Source organism: Condylura cristata, unplaced genomic scaffold (assembly GCF_000260355.1).
Source record: "Condylura cristata isolate star-nosed mole 26May11 unplaced genomic scaffold, ConCri1.0 scaffold00016, whole genome shotgun sequence".
Taxonomy (NCBI): domain Eukaryota; kingdom Metazoa; phylum Chordata; class Mammalia; order Eulipotyphla; family Talpidae; genus Condylura; species Condylura cristata.
The window spans coordinates 11028754-11037629 of NW_004567117.1; positions in this window are offsets into that span (position 1 = coordinate 11028754).

Below are 8876 nucleotides of genomic sequence, written 5' to 3' on the forward strand. Positions count from 1 at the left end.
TGTTGTCACTTTCCAAAATGCAAATTTGATCAGTTTCCTCATTTTTACATCTCCCAATCCAAGTCTTTCCTACTCCTGAACTCCATTTTAACAGCCTTCCAAAGGATCCTACTTGCCTACAGAACATATATGAGGTGCCACAAGCCTTTGGCGACCAAGTTTCTAACCACGTCCCTAGCCTTCCACTTCCAACCCCACCCTCACCTGGTGACATACAACCAGTACCTCCAATTTCCTCCATGGTCATTCTTACCCCATACTCTATCTGAATTTTATTTTTCTTTTTTTTTTTTTTTGCCTAGAAACTGTCTCCTTTAAAATTCAGCTAAAGCATTACTTCTTACCAGAATTCCTCCCCATTAAATACACCCCAAAGGTAAAGTTGATTCTTTCTTCCACACCAAATGCTATGCACAAATCCTCTAGGTAATACAAAGAAAACTCTCAAGATGATTAAATAAAAGTTGGTTCTCTGTATAACAGTTTCAAGTTTCCTGGGAAGAATCCCTTGACATGGCATCAAATTTAATGAATGCAAAGCAGATGTGGAAAAGCTCTTGTTCCAGTCAGTCACCCTTTTCCCTATGCTGCTAGGCAGCCTTGTTAAGTGAGCATATAGCAGGCACAAGTCACAGGCAGTGGGCAAGTTGAGAGAAAACCTCCCACTAATCGCTTGTACAGTGTATTTTAGAAAGTCAACATAATTCCATAAAAGCAGAGCACCTGGTTTTCAGATTTTTCAGTAAATGGAACTATGAATGGACTGTCTCAATCCAGCCCTACCTGCCAGAGCCAGGAGTGCATTCCAGTCTCCAGCTTTCCTCCAAGCACTTACTGGCCCTGACTGCAGAACAGGGGTCACCTCCACAACCAGGAAGTTGGCATCAGTGCAGAGACCCCCAGCAACAATTCATGCTGCCAGGCCATTAGATGGGATTAACCAAAGGGTCTCCATTTAGTCCTTGTGGCCAGGGATGGAGAACTGTCTTTTGGCCAGACTTTCAACTTTCAGTGCCAGAGCTTGCTGTTTTTAATGGTCACTTATCACCCTCATTCATGTGGTCCAAGAGGGCTCAGCACACATCTACATTCCAGGCAAGAGGTGTGGGGAGAAGGTGGGAAAGATATTAATCCCATTAAGGGCAGATATTTCATCATTTTCAATTAAAACTCAGTCAAATAGCCTCATTTAATTGGGAAGTACAGTCTCTTGTTGGAAAAACACACACACACACACACACAAACAACAGTCACATGCCAAGCTAAAAGTTCTATTACAATAAAAGTGAAAATGGATATTTGGGGGTGGAAAGACAGGTGGATAGAGAAGTATACACTGTAGTTCCATCATCCAAAGCCTCCCACACTAGCTCTTCTACACAACATATTTTCCATCTTAACTTTCCCTATATCCACTTTCACCATGTTCCTCTGGCTGTCTGAGTAGAGTATACTTTGACCCTTGACCCAGGCTTAACCACGGGACTTGCCAAAGCAAGCAGTGTTGTCCAAACCAATACTGGTGGATGCGACATGCCCAAAAGCTTGAGAAGTGCTAGGGTAATTGGGTTTTCCTTGTGTTATATTGAGGTTTCACCCAAGTAGCTGTTGCCCCAAGCAAAGCAGATATCCAAGAAGCAAAAAGAGCCACCTCTTTGGAATCCGCAACAGAATTGCACAGCCAGCCCACAAGCCGATTAGAATAAATGCTTGTTGCAATGTGGATTCCATTGAGATGTGGAGTGATTTCCACTATCTCACACCATAGACAAAAAGACAACTCAAAATAGATGAGAGACATGGATGTAAGACCTGAAGAAAATAAACAGAAAAAACACTTTGGATGTAAGCTTCAGTGAAATTTTTGCTGATTCACTTCAAACAGCAGGAAAACAAGAGAATAGAAGCATTTGGGACTACAACAAACTGAAAGCTTTCTACACAGAGAAAAACCATATCCAAAATGAAGATACACCCTACTAAATGGAGGGAAATATTTGCATATCATACATATGACAAAGGAATGATAAAGATCTGCAAAGAGCTCATATAAATCAAAATCATCCAATTAAAAAAGGGCAAAAGAGCTAACTAGACACTTCTCTACTAGAAGACATACAAGTAGCCAACAGGCACATGAGAAATTGTTTATCCCCACTTATCAGAACTATGATGAGATACCACCTCACACCTTTAAGAATAGCCCATATTCACTGGACTATGGTGATGACACACAGGTGATTGGTAATGGAAACCCTTGGGGATTACAACTGAGATGAAAAAATGCACAAAATGATGTAAAAATAAACCATTGCATTTTAAAAACAAAACAAACAAAATATGATCTCAACAATGAGCAAATAATCCCCCTAGCTCCTGGCAGAAACACAGAGCCTCTAGACTCTTCCATGCTCCTTAAAATGAATTCAATAAAACATGAACTATAAAGGAATTTCAAAATGTTAACAGCTAACTAGTAACTATGAGGAGGATTTCAGATATAAATGCCATATAAGATGAGTAAAGGTGAACTTTAGTATTTTTGAAGAAAAAAAAAACAGGAAGGAAATGATGACTATCAAAAACAAAATTATTAAAAATGCTAACAAAAAACTGATGAAGAGCCAAATAGAACCTCCTGAGTAAAAAACAAAAAATAAATTATAATGCAAAATAAAATGGGATGTGTATTTCTTTAAAAAAAAAAAACTTACTAAAAAAAGAAATAGCCCATATCAAAAAATCAGAAGTAATAAATGCTGATAAGGGTATGGAAAAGAGAAAACACTTACATTGTAGGAATAAAGACTGTACAGTCTCTGGAAAGCAGTATGGACGCTTCTCAAAAGTTTAAAATGGATCTGCCAGTGATTCCACTACATGTGTCTACCAAAGAACTCAAAACTAATTCAAGGCCGCTCCCTGGTGGTGCAGTGGGTTAAAGTACAGCACTTAAGAAGCTAAAGCCACGTCAGCATGAGTTCAACCCCCGCCCCAGAGGTAACCCACATGGCGCAGCAGACCTCTCCTGGCCCCTCACCGCTCCCCTCAGCAGTGTACTTTGTAGATCTGCCTGTTCTGCTCCACTCTGTCTCCAGTGAAGTCTCTCATTGCCCCTGCACCTCTGGCCTGTATGCCAGTTCTGTATGCCAGTTCTGTATGCATAAATAAATCTTAAAACAACAACAACAACAAAAAAAAAAACTGCCCCCCCCCGCCCCGGTGGCACAGCGGGTTAAAGCACAGCACTGAGAATCTAAAGCCACTTCCGCATGAGTTCAATTCCCGCCTGCCCCAGAGGTGACCACATGGTGTGGCAGATCTCTCCTGACCCGCCCGCTGCTCCCCTCAGCACTGTACTTCGTTGATCTGCCTGTTCTGTTCCCCACTCTGTCTCTGGTGAAGCCTCTCACCACCCCTGAGCCTCTAGCCTGCACCCCAGTTCTGTATGCACAAATAAATCTTTAAAAAAAAAAAAAAACTAATTCAAAAGGAAATTTGCAATCCTATGTTTATTGTAGTGCTATTTATAATAGCCAAGCTGTGGAAACAACTTAAGTGCCCAAAATAAGATGAGTGAGTCAGAAAGATGTGGTTATATACACAATGGAATACTACTCAGCAGTTCAAAAAAATGAACCCATGCCACTGAGACAACATGGATGGAGCTAGAAGGAATTATGCAAAGCAGAAGTAAACCAGAAGGAGAAAGGCAAAACAGTTGGTGGAGGAATTCAGAAAAACTAAACCAAGGGTTAAAGGCAAACTTAAAACCACCCTTGAAAGCTGATTATAGAACAGAGACATCTAGAGAGGGAGTGCAAAGTCAACTACGGTAGAAGACTATGTTGCTTTGGTGATTGAGTATAGCAACCACACCTGTATACATTGCATTTTTTTCAAAATACTAACAATGAACTGTATTTCAATAAAAATTTTTAAAAGAGATGTGGATGGTTTATTACACAGCACTCCTTGAGCAACAGCTAACTGATACAGGTCCTTGAGTTCTAAACCAGTGGGTCTCTATGTAGTTGATTTTTACTTTTCCTCCAGATCCCTACACCATTGTCAGGGCTTTGAGACCTTTGCGTGCACCCTTGGTCTGGTTTTCAGTGGTGTTTGAGAGGCATTGGAAGGAAAGAGGAATGGCAGAGGCCTGATAGAGCATACAAAACATAAGAGATCCCAGTGATATGCAAACATGGTTTTAAAAATCTATAATTCCTACCCCCTTTAAGATATTTCCTAGCTCCAACTTTCCATGATGATGTTAATAATAGACTAAGATGAATAAAAAAGCATTTTCTTCTCTTGGTTTATCAGCATATATAATTGGTAGGGTGTGTTATAACATCCATACTACGTTATTTTTCATGGAGCTAACTTGTTTCTAAATAAAAAGTTGCTATGCCTCCATTTGGGCAAATGAAAAAAAAAATTTTTCCTCCAGGATACAGATTGGAGCCCATCATTATATGGATTTCAGGCCCTGTAAAGTATTGCTTAATTTATACTCTGCAAAGAGATAATCACTTTAAATCTCCTGAATCTTAGTTCTTCCAACCCTATACCTAAACTCAACTGAGTGAAGTACTCCTGAATCTTGAATCAACAGGCTCAGGAAATAATGATCAACACCTTAAACGTAGGCCTGGCATTTCATAAAAAGGAAAAATGAATGCTGGATGAATGGGCAGATTAAGGAAACTTAAATGCTGGATGAATGGGCAGATACAGAGATACATGAAGACAACAGGTATCCAGAGAGCTGCATATACCCACAGATATACAGGGTGGAAGAGCAGTCAGTGGGGAGGATCAGCTGAAGAAAGCTGTTACTTTTATTTTTTAATTAACCCAGAGCCCATTTGAAAGAGTTCTTACAGTGGAAAGAGCAGTTCCCTTCAGCCCACAGAAGCCCCCTCTGTCCATCACAACCAAGTTTTAGATTAGGACAGTTAGAAGGAGCCGGCACCACTGTACACACTTCTGAAGGCATGGTCAAGAACATTTGTGCTCACTTTTCAACTTTGTAACTATGTTTGGAAATTATGGTCCCAGAAATGACCTTTTCCTGTTTCCATTTCTCACCACAGGCAACAGGATTGCATGCAGTACATTTTCCATAGGCTGTAGTAAAAAATTGGTACTTTAGTCAACTGGCCCTGGAATTGCTTCTTTTCTTCTGGGAAAACAATTTTCCTCCCTCTGTTAACTCAACTCCTGTACATACACCCTGGCATTCGAATGAGACCAGAACAGGGGAGCCAGGAAGCAGCATGTTTTTCAAATACAGGTAGAAAATGAACCTATTCAGGAGAACTGACAAGACAAAGTACCCAGGGGAAAGCACTGGTACCACTGAACAGGAAACAGCACTATGCAGCTATCGCAGCTACTGCAGCCCAAATTCAATCCCCAGCCAGAGGTGTGACCCACATGGCGCTGCAGACCTCTCCTGACCCGCCTGCTGCTCCCCTCAGCAGTGTACTTCGTCGATCTGCCTGTCCTGTTCCCCACTCTGTCTCTGGTGAAGCCTCTCACTGCCCCTGAGCCTCTGGCCTGTACCTCAGTTCTGTATGCACAAATAAAAAACTCTTAAAAAAAAAAAAGAATAATCTCTTGGAGATTATGGAAGAAAATACTACCTCTTAAAGAAAAAAAGAAAATTCCCAAGATTAGCACTTTAAGGACAAGTCCAGGCCACACCGCCTGATATGCTCTGTAGGTTTCATTCTCCTAGGGCCTTGGTTGGCTAGTCCTTGGTGTCAATCACAGAGGGGAGGGAACCTTCCTTCAATACCCATACTCAAACAGAGACCAGGTCCCTGTCTAGGCTAGACAGTCTGAATAAGACTTTACATTAAAGGCTAAACCACAACCAAAGACAAATAGTCGCAGAGAACATCCAACAGCTAGACAGCAAGAGCTAGCTGTCTAGAGTGGTTTAGAGTTTGTGGAATGGCAAGAAGTCCGGAATTTCTATATTCTTTTGGGGTCTCCCAACTATAATACTCTTTTTAAGAATATACTCGATGTATGATTTCCCCATGAAATTCCCTCACCAATTCCTCTGTGCACCATCACCACAGTTCCTGGTGCTCTTCCCACTCCTGCCCTGATCCTTCTCCCTTCTCCCCTGCCGAGTATTTCTGATCTATAGTTGCCTGGTGGTTTTGATTTTTACTTTATTATAGTTACTTATTTTTTCCTTAATGCCTTTTTTACATCATTCTTCATTTTTGTACAATGCATACCTTTCCATCTCAATCATAATCCTCATATATTTCCCACCACCACTTCACCTGTGTGCCATCACCATAGCCCTGTGTGCTCTTCTCACCCATTTTGATCCTGTTCCCCTCTCGGCCCCCTTAGATGTCTTTGGTTTATAGTTTGTTGGTTTTCATTTTTACTTTATTACAATTACTGTTATGTCCCTGATCCCTTACACTCCTATGAGTGAAATCATCCAGTATTTTTATTTTTCTTTCTGGCTTATTTTACTAAGCATGATCCCTTCCAGCTCCCTCCATGTTGCCCAACTGGCATGAGTTTATCTTTTGGATTGCTGAGTAATATTCCATTGTGTATACGTACCAGGTATAATACTCTTCAGCCACACCTCTAACCACTGAAATCAAGTCTCTCTTTTCACATGCTGTACCTAGTGAAATGTATTCTGGGGAGACCAACTAGAAATACTTTAAAATTCTTTCATGACCCCTTATTCCTCTTTGAAGACACTGACCTATTGAATATTAGAATTACCTGAATATTTATCTACTGTACTCCTCCTGAGGAGGTAGGCCCCCTTGAGGCAGGACTGGGCCTTTTCCATTTCAATTGCCACCTGACAATTCCATAGTGTCTTCTACTCAACTCAGCTGAATTAAGAAGAAACATGGGAGGAAGTAGTGGAAAGTATCAATGGGTATGAAGTTTCAATTAAGCAGTATAAGTATGTTCTATATATCTCTGGTATAATATTTTGTTGAAAGTCAACAATACCATATTGTGCACTTAATAAATGTTAATAGGATATGAACAAATGTGGTAATCAGTTTGCAATATAAAATCGTGTAAACCTAAAACTAGTATGCTATGTGTCAACTATATTTAATTTTTCTATATATTACAAGGGTAGATCTCATGCTAAGTGTTTTCACAAAAAATTTTAAATAAAGTTAAATAAAAAGAATAGAAACCTAAACTGATCTCTAGGCAATCTGAATTTAACCTTTACATAATGCTTGTTCTAGAAGAAACGAGATAAACATCCAAGGGGTTGTCACGACAGTATTCGTGAGCCTTCTCCTCCCACAGGCTGCCTTGTCCTGCCAGGCACACACTGTTGTCAATGCGGCTGCTGTCTGAGTGTTCGTGAAGCCACATGATAGGTGTCCTCTCCCCTCCACCTCCATTATGTACACAATGTGAAATCAAATCTATTGAAACTGAGTAGGTACAGTGAGGCACATCAATAAGACCCTTGAAAGGACAGATTACTGTGAAGCACTTGCATTAATGAAACAATTTCAGGAAATAAAATCTGTCCTCCAAGGGGAAAAAAAAAAGCAGCAACCAACTCAGAGTAAAATAACAAATGCAACATGACTAGGACGTAGGTATGGAGAGCGTCCAAATTGTTAGTTTATCTTCAGAGTGGACAGCCCTTTTTAGTTCTCTTCCATGGTAATTTTGAGATACCTCATGTGCTTGCTCAAACTTCTTCACCCTCTCATTTCAACACCTTCTCCTATTTTCTTTAAAGTGGGCACCATCTCCAGATATCTTATGTAATGGTCAAGCCCGTACATCCTTGCTGACACTGTAGTCTTTAGAATCCCCTCCTGCTGGGCACCAAGAATAACATGGTTTAAGGATACACCGCTCTGTGGGGCACTTCACAGTCAGTACTACCGTGGTGCATCTGGCCTCCGGGGCAAGACTTCTGGGCCCACCATCTTTTTTTTTTTTCTATATTTTTTTTTATTTTTATTTTTTTTAAAGATTTATTTGTGCATACAGAACTGGGGTACAGGCCAGAGGCTCAGGGGCGGTGAGAGGCTTCACCAGAGACAGAGTGGGGAGCAGAACAGGCAGATCGACGAGGTACACTGCTGAGGGGAGCAACGGGCGGGCCAGGAGAGGTCTGCCGTGCCATGTGGTCCCCTCCGGGGCAGGCGGGAATTGAACTCATGTGGAAGTGGCTTTAGATTCTCAGTGCTGTGCTTTAACCCACTGCGCCACCAGGGAGGGCCTCTAAATTTTATTTTTATTTTATTTTTTTTTATTACAAAAGTTTATTTTTACATCATTTTGTACTTTTTTTTTTTCATCTCAATTGTAATCCCCGCGGGTTTCCCATCACCAAGTCACCCGTGCGCCATCACCATAATCCCGTGCATTCCCCCTCCCCCCCTTTTTGATTCTGGGCCCACCATCTTATACCAATGGATGAATCCAGCATGGAGCAAGCCCAGCCCTGTCAGAGGTTACTCAGGTGGTATACTTCATTATGCAAAATAAAAATTCTAAACTGATCTATATTTAAAAGGAACTTAAACTTTTCCTAACAGTTTTTTCCTAGAAAAGAGTGAATAAACAAAATGAAAGCAAACCCCCATACAGACAATTCATGGGGTAAAGGCTAATATACTGGCTCACCTGTAAGTTCCAACTTACTCTTTAGAATTGAGAGCAGAGACAATATCTCAAAAACAAAGGTTTTTTTTTGTTTGTTTTTGCTGCAGCAGGCAGAAGGTTGAGAGAAACAATGTTTGAAAGAAAGTTGAACTCTTAAGAGACTTCTGGATTGTGCAGTGTTTATACTATGGCTAAAAATGTGGAAAATGTAGGATGACATAAAA